General features: G+C 41.4%; 2 protein-coding genes across 3 annotated transcripts in view; one reads left to right on the top strand and one right to left on the bottom strand.

Moving 5' to 3' along the window:
• gckr (glucokinase (hexokinase 4) regulator) overlaps positions 1 to 13,987 on the bottom strand; it is a 74,096-nt gene extending 60,109 nt beyond the window's left edge. For both annotated transcript variants that reach the window (XM_061889179.1, XM_061889181.1), the window contains exon 1: positions 13,868 to 13,987. The gene's annotated coding sequence lies outside the window, so the exon portion shown is untranslated. The remainder of the gene's footprint in view (positions 1 to 13,867) is intronic.
• The window catches only part of LOC133544117 (XK-related protein 6-like), a 41,115-nt gene that overhangs the window by 7,307 nt on the left and 13,590 nt on the right, over positions 1 to 20,218 (top strand). The window lies entirely within an intron of this gene.

Below are 20,218 nucleotides of genomic sequence, written 5' to 3'. Positions count from 1 at the left end.
CTGTATTGTTTGCAATTATCCAGTGCAAGCAGCTGTCAGGGTCACATGATCATACCTTTAAGACTACCTTTACACTGCAGGCCAAATACATTTTTTTAGCTGACTGTTTACACTGCGAGCATACTTGCCAACCCTCATGGATTTTCCGGGAGACTCCCGAAATTCAGCGCCTCTCCCGAAAACCTCCCGGGACAAAAAATTTCTCCCGAAAATCTCCCGAAATTCAGGCGGAGCTGGAGGCCACGCCCCCTCCAGCTCCATGCGGACCTGAGTGAGGACAGCCTGTTTTCACGTCCGCCTTCCCACAATATAAATAGCGTGTCTGCCCAAGGACGTTATAACTGTAGAATGATTGAGGGCGAGTTCTTGGTTTCTTATGTGGGTTTATTGTTAGGCAGTTTCATTAACGTCCTCCCAGGAGGGTAACAACACACAACAACAGCAGTCACGTTTTCGTCTACCGTAAACAGCAATGTTGTGACACTCTTAAACAGGACAATACTACCATTTACTGTACATGCACCACAACACCTCCATGCAACTTCAACCTAATTACCCTCCTCCATTCACATCCCATCTCCCCGGAATGTAAATAACCTAATGTAAATAGTCGAATGTATTTCTAATGTATATACTTGTTCTTATGCTATCTAAACTCACTATGTTATCTGCTCGCTGTACATATCCTACTAAGTACGACCTACACTGTTTCAATGTCCATTTCTTGCAATTGTTGATGACTGAAGTACTGATATCAACCAAAGCTCCTCATCCCACCCCCCCCCGGATTGTAAATAATGTAAATAATTAAATGTACATACTATGATGATTAACTTGTGTGATAACTTTATTATGCTGATAGTTTATATTTGTACCATGAATTGAATAACGTGGACCCCGACTTAAACAAGTTGAAAAACGTATTCGGGTGTTACCATTTAGTGGTCAATTGTACGGAATATGTGCTGTACTGTTGAAACTACTAATAAAAGTTTCAATCAATCAATCAATCATGCATATGTGACAATAAGATCTACAGCTTTTAAAAAGTGCAGTGAGGAACTGTGCACACAACAGCTGTAAATATACTCCTCCCCTCTTAACCACGCCCCCAACCACGCTCCGCCCCCGACCACGCCCCCCACCTCCCGAAATCGGAAGTCTCAAGGTTGGCAAGTATGACTACAAGTAAAATCTTTAACAGACTCTAGTGTGAATGCCCCAATGCGGCATCGACGTCACTTGCAAGCGCAGGTCGATAAAGTCTAAACAAAGGAAGCTCACCGAATTCCGTAAGTGAACAAGGAAGTCGCTACTACTACAGAATAAAATAAAATTCACCTTAATAACGGGTGTTGTTTTTTTTACGTGAAATTAAATGAAAGTAGTATAATTAGAGATGTCCAATAATATCGGAATGCCGATAATATCGGCCGACAAATGCTTTAAAATGTGAGATCGGAAATTATCAGTATCGGTTTCAAAAAGTAAAATGTATGACTACGGAGTGGTACACGGACGTAGGAAGAAGTACTGAGTGCCGATAAACCTTAAAGGCACTGCCTTTGCGTGCCCGCCCAATCACATAATATCTACGGCTTTTCACACCCATAAGTGAATGCAAGGCATACTTGGTCAACAGCCATACAGGTCACACTGAGGGTGGCCGTATAAACAACTTTAACACTGGGGCGGCATAGCTCGGTTGGTAGAGTGGCCGTGCCAGCAACTTGAGAGTTGCAGGTTCGATTCCCGCTTGTGCCATCCTAGTCACTGCCGTTGTGTCCTTGGGCAAGACACTTTACCCACCTGCTCCCAGTGCCACCCACACTGGTTTAAATGTAACTTAGATATTGGGTGTCACTATGTAAAGCGCTTTGAGTCTCTTGAGAAAAGCGCTATATAAATATAATTCACTTCACTTCACTGTAACAAATATACGCCAAACTGTGAACCCACACCAAACAAGAAGGACAAAGACATATCGGGAGAACATCCGCACCGTAACACAACAACACAACAGAACAAATACCCAGAGCCCCTTGCAGCACTAACTCTTCCAGGACACTACAATACCACCTACCAGAAAACCCCTCCCACCTCCACCTCCTCATGCTCTATCAAGGAGAGCATGTCCCAAATTCCAAGCTGCTGTTTTGAGGCATGTTAGAAAAAAAAATAATGCACTTTGTGACTTCAATAATAAATATGCCAGTGCCATGTTGGCATTTTTTTCCATATCCTGAGTTGATTTATTTTGGAAAACCTTGTTACATTGTTTAATGCATCCAGTGAGGCATCACAACAAAATGTTAATTCCACGACTGTATGTATATCAGTATCGGTTGATATCGGAATCGGTAATTAAGAGTTGGACAATATCGGCAAAAAAGCCATTATCGGACATCTCTAAATATAATGTATGTATGAATATACAGTACAGGTCAAAAGTTTGGACACACCTTCTGTCACGGATGGGTTTACGCGGCGTGGTGCGAGGTTTGTTTCCCCGGGATGCAAACGGACTACTCTGGACAAGGCATGCAGGTAAAAACATGATTTAATTATCCAACTAACAAAACAAAGGCAAGCGTGTTTATCATACCCGGAAGCTAAGGCAAAAACTTAAGGCAGGAAACATACACGACTTACTTGGCAAAGCATGAGGCAAACAAGAAACTGTGGCACGAAACCAATAATGATGCCAGGCCGACTGACTCGCAAAGGCAGGCTTAAATAATCACCTCTCGATTGGAGCCAGGTGAGAAAGGAGGTGCGGATCTGGTAACAAATGAAGACTTAATTCCCAATAAAAACAGGAGGGTGTTCATCGTCTGGCGGTGGTTCGGCTTCAAGCGGGAAGATGTCGAACAGACAACCGTAATTTGTCAAGTGTGGGGCAAAAAGTAGCATTACTGCTAATATGTAGCATCATTTGAAAAGTCACTCGCTAGAGAATGAAGATAATTTCATAACCATAGTAACATACCACATAATGAAGGCTGAATACTATTTTATTTCCTATTATGCAGCTCATTTTTACTTGACACTTAAAATGTTTCTGACAATCTTGCACTTTATGTTTTGGAAATGACATGAATGTTTGTGCCATTGCTTAATAACTTTAATAAATATACTTTTGGTCAATTGACATAGTTGGGATTTCCCTCTCTGCATGAAAGTTTAAAAGTAGTATATATTAATACAGTATGAAGAAGAATGTTTTAATGTAGACACATAGAACCATCATACTGCTGTGATTATATGTATCAAGTGTTCATTCAAGGCCAAGGCAAAATATCGTAAATCGCCTAAAAATATTGCGATATTTAAAAAAAGCCATATCGCCCAGCCCTACAGCTCAGTGTCTTATATTTTGGTATTTCACTAATGCTAACTGTAAGCATGCTATTGTTAACATGTTAGCTTAGTACTTTTAATCTTTTTTAGCTAAGTTTGCTAATTTTTTGTTACTTGATGCTAACAGTTAGCATTGCAGCATTCACAAGAAAATGGTCTGTTTTTTGTAAAACAACTCTATAGTGCTGGTTTTGAAGGTGAGCAATTCCTAAGTGGCCCCCACATCCTTTGATTTGTCAGTCCGTGGCGCTCGGTGGAAAAAGTTTGTGCACGCCGGCTTTAAAGGGGAACATTATCACATTTTCTGAAGGGTTAAAACCAATAAAACTCAGTTCCCAGTGGCTTATTTTATTTTTCAAAGTTTTTCTCAAAATTTTACCCATCACGCAATATCCCGAAAACTGGCATCAAAGTGCCTGACTTTAACCGTCGTTATAGCCACCCGTCTATTGTCCTGTGACGTCACTGCGTGAAGCCAACAGAAAAAAACATGGCGGATAGCACAGAAAGGTATGGCATAGTTGCTCGGATTCAGACTCGGATTTCAGCGGTGCAAGCGATTACGCATGTATTGAAATGGATGCGAAAACGAAATTGAAGAAGAAACTGAGGTTATTGAGCCATATCACGACAGACAGCGGCACGGGAGGAAGCGAGGGTGAATTCGGCGATCGCCTTCTAACCAACGATTGGTATGTGTTTGTTTGGCATTAAATGTGGGTGGAGGGAAAGGCTGCATGCAAATATAGCTACAAATGAGGTATAATGATGCAATATGTACATACAGCTAGCCTAAATAGTATGTTAGCATCGATTAGCTTCCAGTCATGCCGTGAGCAAATATGTCTGATTAGCACATAAGTCAATAACATCAACAAAACTCACCTTTGTGATTTCGCTGACTTTATCGTTGGAAATGCATCTGCTTTGAGTGTTGCAGTATATCCACACATTCTTGCCATATCTGTCTTAGCATCGCTATCGTCGGTAAGGTGTGCAGAACGAGGGATTTCCGCATCTTTTGACCACTGGTGCAACTTGAATCTGTCGATTGGTATGTGTTTGTTTGGCATTAAAAGTGGGTGATTGGAAAGGCTGGATGCAAATATAGCTACAAATGAGGCATAATGATGCAATATGTACATACAGCTAGCCTAAATAGCATGTTAGCATCGATTAGCTTCCAGTCATGCCGTGAGCAAATATGTCTGATTAGCACACTAATTACACCCTCCAACAACCCACCGACGAGACATGATGTCTCCAAAGTAAGGAAAACAGTCGAAAAAACGTAAAATAACAGAGCTGATTTGACTTGGTGTGTGTAATGTGTTTGAGAAAATGGCGGATTGCTTCCCGTTGTGATGTCACGGGTGAAAGGTCATCGCTCCGACAGGTGAACAATTGAAAGGCGTTTAAATCGCCACACTTCACCCTTTTAGAGTTCGGTAATCGGTTAAAAAAACATATGGTCTTTTTTCTGCAACATCAAGGTATATATTGACGCTTACATAGGTCTGGTGATAATGTTCCCCTTTAAACCTAAATACTGCCGGCTTTACAACCATTTCTGATCAAAATGCTGTTTTTTTTTGTTTTGTTTATTAGTGAAGTGAAGTGAATTATATTTATATAGCGCTTTTCTCTAGCGACTCAAAGCGCTTTACATAGTGAAACCCAATATCTAAGTTACATTTTCAAACCAGTGTGGGTGGCATTGGGAGCAGGTGGGTAAAGTGTCTTGCCCAAGGACACAACGGCAGTGACTAGGATGGCACAAGCGGGAATCGAACCTGCAACCCTCAAGTTGCTGACACGGCCGCTCCACCAACCGAGCTATACCGCCCCAAAGCGTGACTCAAAGCGCTTTACATAGTGAAACCCAATATCTAAGTTACATTTTTAAACCAGTGTGGGTGGCACTGGGAGCAGGTGGGTAAAGTGTCTCGCCCAAGGACACAACGGCAGTGACTAGGATAGCGGAAGCGGGAAGCGAACCTGCAACCCTCAAGTTGCTGACACGGCCACTCCACCAACCGAGCTATCCCGCCCCAAAGCGTGACTCAATGCGCTTTACATAGTGAAACCCAATATCTAAGTTACATTTAAACCAGTGTGGGTGGCACTGGGAGCAGGTGGGTAAAGTGTCTTGCCCAAGGACACAACGGCAGTAACTAGGATGGCACAAGCGGGAATCGAACCTCCCACCCTCAAGTTGCTGACATGGCCGCTCCACCAACCGAGCTATACCGCCCCAAAGCGTGACTCAAAGCGCTTTACATAGTGACACCCAATATCTAAGTTACATTTTTAAACCAGTGTGGGTGGGTAAAGTGTCTTGCCCAAGGACACACCGGCAGTAACTACGATGGCACAAGCGGGAATCGAACCTGCAACCCTTAAGTTGCTGACACGGCCGCTCTACCAACCGAGCTATGTCGCCCCAAATTATAGTAATGGAGTCAAAGAATGTGTGATCAAACTTCCTCACTTCCTGCTGTTGGAAGAGCTTGCATTAGGGTGTGTGCGTGTGTGTGTGTGCGTGTGCGTGTGTGTGTGTTGTATTATTCATGCTATGTGGCTGGAATTGCTACTTTCTAAAATGCACATGACTCTAATGGCAACACGCAGCACCAGGCATTCTGTAAAAGCATGCGCTGATGCCTGTGCACATTCGGAATATCATTAAACTATGTGCATGCGCACACACACACACACACACACACTCAGTGCCTAGGGGGCTTTTTAATTGAAATCTTTGCCTACATTCAACCCCACATGAGCTGCTGCTGTGTATCAACAACAACAACAACAACAAAAAAACGCTTGCTTGTTTGTTCCCAAGATCAGAAGGAGTAGCCTCAAAAATATTTTTATCCCAACTTCAAGAGCCTCACGTCATTAACGTTTAGCATTGCTCTTGTCCAAAAGGCAAGTAGAACACAAAAGTACATCGGAAATACATGGACTTGTTTTGACTATATATGAAATGAAATGAATTATATTTATATAGCGCTTTTTCTCTAGTGACTCAAAGCGCTTTACATAGTGAAACCCAATATCTAAGTTACATTTAAACCAGTGTGGGTGGCACTGGGAGCAGGTGGGTAAGGTGTCTTGCCCAAGGACACAGCGGCAGTGACTATAGGATGGCGGAAGCGGGAATCGGACCTGCAACCCTCAAGTTGCTGACCCGGCCGCTCTACCAACCGAGCTATACCGCCCCAGTATATATATATATATATATATATATATATATATACTTATATAGTTGTCTTATTGTTCTTCAAAATGTGTAAGTCAAATGTACTACGGCAGGGGTCTCAGACTCAATTTACCTGGGGGCCACTGGATGCAGAAACTTGGGTGAGGCTGGGCCACGAGAAAAGTTTTCTTAAAATAATCTAACATGCACTTTTTAACGAATTTCCCACCCGAGCAAAACACTTGTCGACTTTCGCGATTTTTCCAGGAAATCAGTGTCCCTCACATCAATCTCCTGGGGCAATCATTCTCCCAGTTTTCACTCGGACAACAATAGTAAGGGCGTGTCGGGATGGACATGCCTTGGGAGTTCTCTACGAACTGCCATTTCGTCCACTTTTCCACCATACAGTGTGCAAACACAGTCACATATTGTATGAGGCTTCTGCAGACCCAAGGAAGCGACTGCAAGACATACTTATTCAACAGCCATACAGGTCACACTGAGGGTGGCCGTATAAACAACTTTAACACTGTTACAATTATGCGCCACACTGTGAACCCATACCAAACAAGATTGACAAACACAATTTGGGAGAACATCCAAAACACAACATAAACACAACAAAACAAATACCCAGAATCCAATGCAGCCCCAACTCTTCCAGGCTACAATAGGGGAGGGGGGATATTATAGCCTGGAAGAGTTAGGGCTGCATGGGATTCTCTATGAACTGCCGTTTCGTCCACTTTTCCACCATACACACAGTGTGCAAACACAGTCACATATTGTATGAGGCTTCTGCAGACCCAAGGAAGCGACTGCAAGACATACTTATTCAACAACCATACAGGTCACACTGAGGGTGGCCGTATAAACAACTTTTACACTGTTACAATTATGCGCCACACTGTGAATCCATACCAAACAAGATTGACAAACACATTTTGGGAGATCATCCAAAACACAACATAAACACAACAGAACAAATACCCAGAATCCAATGCAGCCCTAACTCTTCCAGGCTACAATAAGGGAGGGGGGATATTATAGCCCGGAAGAGTTAGGGCTGCATGGGAATCTCTATGAACTGCCGTTTCGTCCACTTTTCCACCATACAGTGTGCAAACACAGTCACATATTGTATGAGGCTTCTGCAGACCCAAGGAAGCGACTGCAAGACATACTTATTCAACAGCCATACAGGTCACACTGAGGGTGGCCGTATAAATAACTTTATCACTGTTACAAATATGCGCCACACTGTGAACCCATACCAAACAAGATTGACAAACATTTTGGGAGAACATCCAAAACACAACATAAACCCAACAGACAAATACCCAGAATCCAATGCAGCCCTAACTCTTCGGGCTACAATAGGGGAGGGGGGATATTATAGCCCGGAAGAGTTAAGGCTGCATGGGATTCTCTATGAACTGCCGTTTCGTCCACTTTTCCACCATACAGTGTGCAAACACTGTCACATATTGTATGAGGCTTCTGCAGACCCAAGGAAGCGACTGCAAGACATACTTATTCAACAGCCATACAGGTCACACTGAGGGTGGCCGTATAAACAACTTTAACACTGTTACAATTATGCGCCACACTGTGAACCCATACCAAACAAGATTGACAAACACATTTTCGGAGAACATCCAAAACACAACATAAACACAACAAAACAAATACCCAGAATCCAATGCGGCCCCAACTCTTCCCGGCTACAATAGGGGAGGGGGTATATTATAGCCTGGAAGAGTTAGGGCTGCATGAGATTCTCTACGAACTGCCGTTTCGTCCACTTTTCCACCATACACACAGTGTGCAAACACAGTCACATATTGTATGATGCTTCTGCAGAGCCAAAGAAGCGACTGCAAGACATACTTATTCAACAACCATACAGGTCACACTGAGGGTGGCCGTATAAACAACTTTATCACTGTTACAATTATGCACCACACTGTGAACCCATACCAAACAAGATTGACAAACACATTTTGGGAGATCATCCAAAACACAACATAAACACAACAGAACAAATACCCAGAATCCAATGCAGCCCTAACTCTTCCGGGCTACAATAGGGGAGGGGGGATATTATAGCCCGGAAGAGTTAAGGCTGCATGGGATTCTCTATGAACTGCCGTTTCGTCCACTTTTCCACCATACAGTGTGCAAACACAGTCACATATTGTATGATGCTTCTGCAGAGCCAAAGAAGCGACTGCAAGACATACTTATTCAACAACCATACAGGTCACACTGAGGGTGGCCGTATAAACAACATTATCACTGTTACAAATATGCGCCACACTGTGAACCCATACCAAACAAGATTGACAAACACATTTTGGGACAACATCCAAAACACAACCTAAACACAACAGAACAAATACCCAGAATCCAATGCAGCCCTAACTATTCCAGGCTACAATAGGAGATGGGGGATATTATAGCCTGGAAGAGTTAGGGCTGCATGGGATTCTCTATGAACTGCCGTTTCGTCCACTTTTAAATAAATAAATGATAAATGGGTTGTACTTGTATAGCGCTTTTCTACCTTCAAGGTACTCAAAGCGCTTTGACACTACTTCCACATTTACCCATTCACACACACACCCACACGCTGATGGAGGGAGCTGCCATGCAAGGCGCCAACCAGCACCCATCAGGAGCAAGGGTGAAGTGTCTTGCTCAGGACACAACGGACGTGACGAGGTTGGTACTAGGTGGGATTTGAACCAGGGACCCTCGGGTTTCACACGGCCACTCTCCCACTGCGCCACGCCGTCCCACCATAGAGTGTGCAAACACAGTCACATATTGTATGAGGCTTCTGCAGACCCAAGGAAGCGACTGCAAGACATACTTATTAAACATCCATACAGGTCACACTGAGGGTGGCCGTATAAACAACTTTATCACTGTTACAAATATGCGCCACACTGTGAACCCATACCAAACAAGATTGACAAACACATTTTGGGAGAACATCCAAAACACAACATAACAAGTACCCAGAATCCAATGCAGCCCTAACTCTTCCGGGCTACAATAGGGGGTTGGGGATTATAGCCCGGAAGAGTTACGTCTGCATGGGATTCTGGGTATTTTTACTGTTGTGTTTATGTTGTGTTACGATGCGGATGTTCTCCCAAAATGTGTTTGTCCTTCTTGTTTGGTGTGGCGCATGTTCGTAACAGTGTTAAAGTTGTTTACATAGCCACCGTCAGTGTGACCTGTGTGGCTGTTGATCAACTACGTCTTGCAGTTGCTTACTACATCTTTTAATACTGACTACAACATGGGAACGGACTGGCACCTGTTTGTACAGGATGCTTAAGGCAGTGCCTCCACGGTGCCCCCTTAAAAGGGAACATTATCACAATTTCAAAAGGGTTAAAAACAATAAAAATCAGTTCCCAGTGGCTTGTTGTGTTTTTTTAAAAATTTTACCGGTCTCGGAATATCCCTAAATAAAGCTTTAAAGTGCCTTATTTTCGCTCTCTGCGAAGACACCGGCCATTTCCCTGTGACGTCACACAGTGCTGCCAATGTAAACAAACAATGGGAATACCACAGCAAGATTTAGTGACATTAGCTCGGATTCAAACTCGGATTTCAGCGACTTAAGCGATTCAACAGATTACGCATGTATTGAAACGGATGGTTGGAGTATGAAAGTATTGAAGAAGAAACTGAAGCTATTGAGCGAATTCATAGTCATAGCATGGCCGAATAGCTGCGTTAGCATCGCCGGTAAAATGTGTGGACCAAACGATCAGGACTTTCGCATCTCGTGACACTGGAGCAACTTAAATCCGTCGATTGGTAAGTGTTTTTTCGCATTAAATGTGGGTGGAAGGAAACGTAATATAGTTGCAAATGCATCTACAGGTTATCCATACATCTCTGTTGCATGTCTGCTTTAGCACCGCCGGTAAATAGCATGTTAGCATCGATTAGCATAGCATGTTAGCATCGATTAGCTGGCAGTCAACATCAACAAAACTCACCTTTGTGATTTCGTTGACTATCGTTGCAAATGCATCTGCAGGTTATCCATACTTCTCTGTGCCATGTCTGTCTTAGCATCGCCGGTAAAATGTGGAGACACTCCGGTACATTCAATGGGGGTCTGGCAGCAGACACTTTCGCATCTTCAGGCCAGTGGTGCAACTTGAATCCCTCCCTGTTGGTGTTGTTACACCCTCCGACAACACACCGACGAGGCATGATGTCTCCAAGGTTCCAAAAAATTGTCAAAAAAACGGAAAATAACAGAGCTGTGTTGAAAATGAAAATGCCGGGTGTGTTACCTCGGCGACGTCACATTCTGACGTCATCGCCTCCAGCGTGATAAACAGAAAGGCGTTTAATTCGCCAAAATTCACCGATTTAGAGTTCGGAAATCGGTTACAAAAATAAATGGTCTTTTTTCTGCACCATCAATATTGTTAAGGTGAAATTTGAGAGAATGATTACCCCTGGGGGAGCATTGACATTGGGAGCCTCCTGGAAAAATCGAGAGTATAAAAGTAAGACGCTGTAAAGCGTTATTCATATAAAACTCACCCCACATACATTAAATTTTCACATTAAGGTGCGGGCCGCAAAATAACGTCTCGTGGGCCGCAATTGGCCCGCGGGCCGCGTATTTGAGACCGATGTACTACGGTAATCCCTCGTTTATCCTTTTTTTTTGTGGTAAAGGAATTTTTGCAGGTACCGTTATTTGTGATTGTAATATTTTCATAAGTAGAGCTAGAGCACCCCCGCGACCCCGAACGGGACAAGCGGTAGAAAATGGATAGATGGAAATTTCAGGATGTTATTTATGTAGTTTGCTCATTTTCCTCGACTGGTGCACTAACATCATGTGGTTTATTTATTTTTTTTACAAACTGTATGTAGCAGCTTCTACAAAGATACTCATTTTTTTACTTCGCAAACTTATCCCGCGGGTCGGATAAAACCTTTTCGCTGGCCATACGTTTGACACCCCTGATGGAGACCAAGGTTCGAGTCCGTCTGCATAAAGCCAAATATTATTTAAAGTAAATTATTGCATATTTTTTCTAATGGGTTGCTACTTGGGACAAAAATAAAAGTTTATTGACAGTTTAAAAGTACCATGGCTTCCTTCACTCGCAGTTTTATGCATTTTTATGTACAAAATATAAAAATCGCAAATTTGGAGAGAATAATCGCAATTATGTTTTTTTTTCTCAAAATCGTGCAGCCCTACTTTGAATCAATACCAATATGAAAAAAACAAAAAAATTAACCGATGTACTTTTAAATGTACTACTTAATTGACACATTAAGCCAGGGGTGTCAATCTCATTTTAGACCAGGGGCCACACAGAGAAAAATCTGCTACCATATGGGCCGGACTGGTAAAATCACGGCACGATAACTTAAAAATATAAGTTTGATTGTTTTCTTTGTTTAAAAAACAGAACAAGTGCATTCTGATGTTGTGGAAATCATAATGTTGTTGTTTTTTTACACTTACATGTTGCCGATCATAATATTATATCTTTGTCGTTATATTTTCTGAATAAATTATATGATAATGTTCATCACTAATTGGTGTTTATTTTCAATCTATCAAGATAAAAATATATATCAAAATCAAATTACAGTATGTTATTAATGTAGTTTGATTATTTTCCTCAACTGATGTACTAACGTGATTTATTTTGTACATATATAGCATCAGCTACAACGATACAAAAAAATTGCTATTGCGACATCCAATGGACACGTTTAGAACAGCGGTTTCTTAATTTAAAAAATTCTGGTTAAAGAGGAACATTATCACAATTTCAAAAGGGTTAAAAACAATAAAAATCAGTTCCCTTGTTGTATTTTTTGAATTTTTTTTCAAAATTGTACCTAAAAAAAGCTTTAAAGTGCTTGATTTTCGCTATTTGCGATGCGACTATCCATTTCCCTGTGACGTCATACAGTGCTGCCAATGTAAACAAACAATGGCAGATACCACAGCAAGATTTAGCGACATTAGCTCGGATTCAGACTCGGATTTTAGCGGTTTAAGCGATTCAACAGATTACGCATGTATTGAAACGGATGGTTGGAGTATGAAAGTATTGACGAAGAAACTGAAGCTATTGAGCGAATAGCTATTGACGCTATTCATAGCCATAGCATGGCCGAATAGCTGCGTTAGCATTGGCGGTAAAATGTGCGGACCAAACGATCAGGACTTTCGCATCTCTTGACACTGGAGCAACTTAAATCCGTCGATTGGTAAGTGTTTTTTTCGCATTAAATGTGGGTGGAAGGAAACGTAATATCGTTGCAAATGCATCTGCAGGTTATCCATACATCTCTGTGCCATGTCTGCTTTAGCACCGCCGGTAAATAGCATGTTAGCATCGAATAGCTGGCAGTCAACAACAACAAAACTCACCTTTGTGATTTCGTTGACTTTATCGTTGCAAATGCATCTGCAGGTTATCCATACATCTCTGTACCATGTCTGCTTTAGCACCGCCGGTAAATAGCATGTTAGCATCGATTAGCGTAGCATGTTAGCATCGATTAGCTGGCAGTCACGCCGCAACCAAATATGTCTGATTAGCACATAAGTCAACATCAACAAAACTCACCTTTGTGATTTCGTTGACTTAATCGTTGCAAATGCATCTGCAGGTTATCCATACATCTCTGTGCCATGTCTGCTTTAGCACTGCCGGTCAAATGTGAAGACACTTTGGTACATTCAATGGGGGTCTGGGGGCAGATTTCTTGCCAGTGGTGCAACTTGAATCCCTCCCTGTTAGTGTTGTTACGCCCTCCGACAACACACCGACGAGGCATGATGTCTCCAAGGTTCCAAAAAAAAAGTCGAAAAAACGGAAAATAACAGTGCTGAGACCCGGTGTTTGTAATGTGTTGAAAATGAAAATGGCGGGTGTATTACCTCGGTGACGTCACGTTCTGACGTCATCGTTAAAAGACCGATAAACAGAAAGGCGTTTAATTCGCCAAAATTCACCCATTTAGAGTTCGGAAATCGGTTAAAAAAATACATGGTCTTTTTTTCTGCACCATCAAGGTATATATTGACGCTTACATAGGTTTGGTGATAATGTTCCCTTCTAATTTATATACTTAGCAAACTCATCCCGCGGGCCGGCTAAAAGCTGTTCGCGGGCCTGATCCGGCCCCCGGCCCGTACGTTTGACACCCCTGCATTAGACACAAAGTCCACAGAAGTCGCATATGTTTTTGGTAATGTGAATGTAAGCTTGTTCTACTCACAGTTCCACAGATAGACGCTGGAAGCCAGTTGTGCAGAGTCGACAGGGTTTTTAAAACGGTTCTTTTTTATCAATATATGTACTTTGTTGACTTTTCAGCCTCTACGATCCTTCCTCCTCCTTCACCCGGCCGCTCACTGTTAAAGACAACAGATGATTTGTTTAACTTGTACCACCTGTGCAAACTAATCATCTGGCAGCTGTGTCTCTCAGTCAGCACATGCCACGCCCCCGTCTGATGGAGCGCTGTTTCCAGCAGCCTGGACATTGTCGCTGATCTTTACTCCAACATGTTGGCTGATCACAATCCCCTTCCACAGTGAACAACTAAATTAAAAAAGATCGGCTTTAACGAAACAAATCCGGATTAGACATCGTACCCTGCAGTGTAAACATAGACATTGTTGGGGTAATTCCTCTCAGTTAAAACTGGGCTTTGATGTGCTGAGTAGGTTGTTCTGCCAAAAGTTGGTCTTGATCGTCACGGAGAAGATGGCGCTGACATTAGCCGTGTCGTTACCCAGTGTTGTCGTTCATTGTCACCATACTTGCCAACCCTCCCGGATTTTCCGGGAGACTCCCCAAATTCAGCGCCTCTCCCGAAAACCTCCCGGAAGAAATTTTCTCCCGAAATTCAGCCGAGCTAGAGGACACGCCCCCTCCAGCTCCATGAAAACCTGAGTGGGGACAGCCTGTTTTCACGTCCGCTTTCCCACTATATAAACAGCTTGCCTGCCCAATCACGTTACAACAGCTACGGATTTTAATAAAAAAACTGCACACACAAGGAGACGAAGCAGAAGAACGAGGAAGTTACAGCCGTGGCGACGCCGTCTGTAATAGAGTGATTCTATGTTGTCTGTCGCCATCTCCTGGTGAATGTTGGCTATAGCGTTATGGGGTTGCTTTTTGATTGGCCAACAATTTATGTGGTGTTGCGCACCTGACGGCAAGTGACTCTCGCCAGTACGCAAATGGCAGAACAAAGGTTACTCAAATAGTGAAAGGTAAGTGTTGTTGTTGTTTTTTTTTAGTTACCAGCAAGCACAGTACAGTTAGTAGAACAACTGTGTTTTTATTACTGTGTATTTGATAGGTGCCGTCTGAAATTCAACTATTTCTTTTATTTATATATGTAATATAATAAATATATATAGCTAGAATTCACTGAAAGTAAAGTATTTCATACACACACATATATATATATATATATATATATATATATATATGTATATATATATATATATATATATATATATATATATATATATACATATATATATATATATATATATATATATATATATATATATATATATGTATGGAATACTCGAGTTGGTGAATTGTAGATGAAAATATACTCCTTCCCTCTTAATCCTTGTGTGGTGTTCATATTGTTGTTACTCAGCCAGCGTTTGTGGGTCTGATGGACCCGTTACATTTTGTGGCTTTTAATGCCTCACAATCCAACACTTTTACCTTAAAATACTGAACAGATGTTTATTAGGATAAGGTAACAGATGTTTATTAGGAGAAGATAAACATCTGTTCAGTATTTTAACGTAAAAGTGTTGTATTGTGAGGCATTAAAAGCCACAAAATGCAACGGGTCCATCAGACCCACAAACGCTGGCTGAGTAACAACAATATGAACGTTGTACGGAAAATTTCTCTGCCAGCTTCTGCATTCCATAGGGATTCTTCTTTTGTGTTTCTGCACCTGCGGTTCCCACACAAAGTTGCAACACTGTTTGTCAACCCTGTCTGCTCTCATTTGTTTGCACATTTGACCCTCTGATGTTCTGTGTACCTTCACTCTGTCGTCCTCCTGACTAGGCCTGATGTGTGTGTGTGTGTGTGTGTGTGTGTGTGTGTGTGTGTGTGTGTGTGTGTGTGTGTGTGTGGTACACAGAACATACATTTTCACACTTGTATTAGTCAGTTTTAAAAAAGAAGGGTTTTTAAGCCTTTTTAAAAGCATCCACAGTCTGTGGTGCCCTCAGGTGGTCAGGGGTTAGGGAGAGCGTTCCACAGACTGGAAGCGGCGTAAAACCAAACCCGGTCTCCAATTGTTCATAGCTTTGTCCTCGGAGGTTGGAGGAGGTTAGATTGTCCGGAGCGGCGGTGTCGTGTGGAGGATGGTTTTCCATCCATCTTTTTGCTACCCCTTGTCCCTTTCTGTTTTGTTTAGTGTGCATTACATGGCTGGTAACTGTTACAAGGTACATAGAGGGGGAGTGGTTGTGTGTGGTACCCATCAATTTCCACACTTCTATTAGCCCCGGGTCCAGTGGACCCGGACATCTTTCATGTAATAGAAATGTGTAAGGGGGTGTATGGTGTGCGTTCATTACATTTTTATTCTGATATATGTTCTTCACAGAAAATGAGCCAAAGTCAGTGAGTCTCAGTTTGAAAAATTTATAAATTGTATAATTTCTCTTTTAATAAAAAATTAAAACGGGTCCCGCAGACCCGAACACCACAAAAGGGGTTAACCACGGCCCGCCCCAACCACGTCCCCAACCACGCCTCTGCTCCACCCCCCACCTCCCGAAATCGGAGGTCTCAAGGTTGGCAAGTATGATTGTCATGTTATTGACAAGGCAGGACACAAAGGTGAAGACCATCAACAGTTTTACATGAAAAACATTTTAACAATGACTTGTAACATAACCGTAAAGTAACGTAGTAGAAATGATCCGGATCAGCCCCAAAATGTCATCACTTGTTTCTTATCCTAATCGGAAGTTTCCTAAAAGCTAAAGTAATAGCCTGTGATTGCCTTATGTGCGCAAGCCTCCGAGTGGAACTGAAATGTTTGAATCACCAGAGTGTGTGAATGGTTTGAATCGGATTAAAAATGTGGGACATGCAGTAGATTTTATATTTCCCATTCATTGTCAATTGGGAGAAAATTCCTGGAAATTTGGGTAAAGGGAACACATGATTTGCATTCGCTATATCAGAAGAGTAGTGTGTGTGTGTGTGTGTGTGTGTGTGTGTGTGTGTGTGTGTGTGTGTGTGTGTGTGTGTGTGTGTGTGTGTGTGTGTGTGTGTGTGTGTGTGTGTGGTTAAAAGGTCGGAATTGGGTAAAAAAAAAAAAAAGGCGCAAAATTTTGAGAATTTTGGGTATTGGAGAGGTATGAATATGTCCATTCACTCAAATGGGAATTTCCTGGAAATTTGGGAATTTAGCGAAAACCTGGGAATTTTGATAATGTTCATACTAGCACAGGGGTGTCCAAACTTTTTCCACTGAGGGATGCACACGGAAAAATTAAAGCGTGCGGGGGCCATTTGGGTATTTTTCATTTTATTTAAAGCTTAGATTTACTGTAAGCGTTAAATAAAAAGTAATAATGAAAATGTTACTTATTTTTAACATTTTAATAACTGAGACCCTTTATGGTCCCCGGGACCCCTTAAAGGTAAAATACATTTTAAAAATCCATATATTTTGTTATGGTTTGAAAATGAAAAATATCCAAATGGCCCCCGCACGCTTTAATTTTTCCGTGTGCGGCCCTCAGTGGAAAAAGTTTGGACACCCCTGTGCTAGTATGAACATTATCAAAATTCCCAGGTTTTCGCTAAATTCCCAAATTTTACCTTTATGGTCCCTGGGACCCCTAAAGGTAAAATAAATGTAACGCTTTATTTAACGCTTACAATAAATCTCTATATCAACTTAAAAAAAATAAATAAATAAGGTTTTATGGCTTTTCTTTCAAAAACATCTTTGTTTTTTTTATAGTAAAACTGAAATATGCAGTATTTAGTCATTAGAGCCCTAAAAGATGAATAATGCAGGACACCATTAATTTTTATTCTTTATTATTTTTGAGTAATCACAGTGAAAAGATAAATAAAATACCACTAAATATATTTGGGATCCAAAAGGTGCCCCACTCATAAAGTGATACATTTTTATTAGGGTTTTTTTATTTTTTTACTTTCAACACTAAAGTTACAAGATCAACTTCAGAAATATCTGTCGATTTTACGTTTTAACTATTATTTTGTTTGTTTTATGCTCTTTTGTCAAAGAAAACTTTCTTTTTAATGGCAACTGCACAATATATGCAATATTTACCACATAAAACATTTTAAAGTGACATTTTTGAACTCTCCTTGAATTGCCGCAGGGCATAAAGTATGCGTCTGCCTTCGCAAAATAATTAGCGCATGCTTAGTATTACCGCCGGGTCAAACTAGTGACGTCACGAGTGACACTCATCATTTTCAAAATGGAGGAGGCTGATTTCAATACCGGTAATTTCAAATTGCATAAAGGGAAGAAGATTAAGCGTTATTTAGTAGGATTTAAGGTCCAAGCTTACATCACACTCAAATTTTTACTGCATTCCTTTGGTAAGTGCCGGAGTGAGAAGAGGTTTTAAAATAATTATTGCATGCTTACTTTTACCGCATGCCTTTGGTAAAGCGCAAGAGTGAGAAAAGGTTTTAAATTAATTAGCGCCTCGGCGGCAATTCAGGGAAATACGGTAATTGGAGCTTTGAAAATAATTCATTATAACATGGATTTTTTTTTTGTCATTATTTTTTGTTTTGAACAATGGCTAAAAGGTTCCCGACCCCTGCCCTAGGGTTTGATCGACCCCAGGTTCAGAACCACTGATTTAGACTGTAAAAACTTTCCAGGAAGAGGTGAAAATAGGGCTTTGGAAAACCGGAAATTCTGGAATTCCTGGATTTTTTTTTTGGAACTGGAAAAATGGTGGTTTGATTATCCAAGGCAGGGGTGTCAAACTCAAATACAAAGTGGGCCAAAATGTAAAACTTAACAAAGCCGCGGGCCGAGGTTGAACAAATTATTAATAGAGACCCAAACAATTATTTCTTTTAATATTGAACAAGCAAGGCTTATATAACTTTATAGTGACATGGAACATCTAGTTTAAAATAATAATAATAATAACAATTACAAAATATCAATGGCATAACAAACCAAATTTAAATAAAAATCGGATGCCTCTTTTCTATTTGCAGCCTTCTGAGGTACATATCAAAAATACACTTTTTCCACAGGCTAATAATAAATTTGAAAATAAAATAACAACAATGAATCAAACATTGAAGCCTTGAAGTAGCAACAGAGAGTGCATGAATAAAACCTTAATTATTGCTCAGTTTGCTACACTGATTTGCTTTAACGCTGAATATGGAACAAGCAGCGCTTACATAACTTAATCATGCAAAAGCAACCATCAAAAAACAAACGAAAAAACATCATTGGTACATTAAATATAATTTAAAAAAAATAAAATAATGCCTCTTTTCCATTTGCAGCCCTCTGAGGTAAATATCAACATCAACGTTAACACAGGCTAATGAATTTGAAAATAAAATAATGAGGTGGGCGGGGTGCGTATATTGTAGCGACCCAGAAGAGTTAGTGCTGCAAGGGGTTCTGGGTATTTGTTCCATATGTTGTGTTCGGTGCGTATGTGTCCGTCATTCTTGTTTGGTGTGGGTTCACAGTGTGGCCCATATTTGTAACAGTGTTAAAGTTGTTTATACGGCCACCCTCAGTGTGACCTGTATAGCTGTCGACCAAGTATGCATGGCATTCAATTAAGTGTGTGTAAAAGCTGCATATATTACGTGGCTATGCCGGCACGCAGTTTGTATGGAAGAAAAACGGACGTGACGACAGGTTGTAGAGGATGCTAAAGGCAGTGTCTTTAAGGCATATTTTTGTCCAAGTGGAAATCGGGAGAAATTTGGGAGAATGGTTGCCCCGGGAGATTTTCGGGAGGGGCACTGAACTTCAGGAGTCTCCCGGGAAGTATTAGCGGTGAATGCGGTGTTACAGCGGCACTGCCGCAGTATAATACCGGCGGGCCAGCTCTAACGTTAATTCGATACTGCCTCAAGGGCCAAATTAAATTACACGGCGGGCCAAATTTGGCCCGCGGGCCAGAGTTTGACACCCATGATCCAAGGTGAGTGGAGTGTGTGGATGGAGGAGCGGTTGAGAAATGTGGGATCGGTGCTAGTTCGAGGAAAGCACTATTCATTTTCACTGGGAAAATTGTCCGGGAAACCTGGGATTCTGGGTAATCTGGGGCAGTGGTTCTCAAATGGGGACACGCGTACCCCTGGGGGTACTTGAAGGTATGCCAAAGGGTACGTGAGATTTAAAAAAATATATTCTAAAAATAGCAACAATTCAAAAATCATTTATAAATCTATTTATTGAATAATACTTCAACAAAATATGAATGTAAGTTCATAAACTGTGAAAAGAAATGCAACAATGTGTCACAACATGGCTTGGACACGGATTGTTTCTTCGATGCAGATGAGGATCAACACCAGGGAGGCG

Source organism: Nerophis ophidion, linkage group LG27 (assembly GCF_033978795.1).
Source record: "Nerophis ophidion isolate RoL-2023_Sa linkage group LG27, RoL_Noph_v1.0, whole genome shotgun sequence".
NCBI lineage: Eukaryota > Metazoa > Chordata > Actinopteri > Syngnathiformes > Syngnathidae > Nerophis > Nerophis ophidion.
The sequence above is the reverse complement of the archived record's forward strand: the minus strand, read 5'-3'. Positions and strand labels throughout refer to the sequence as shown.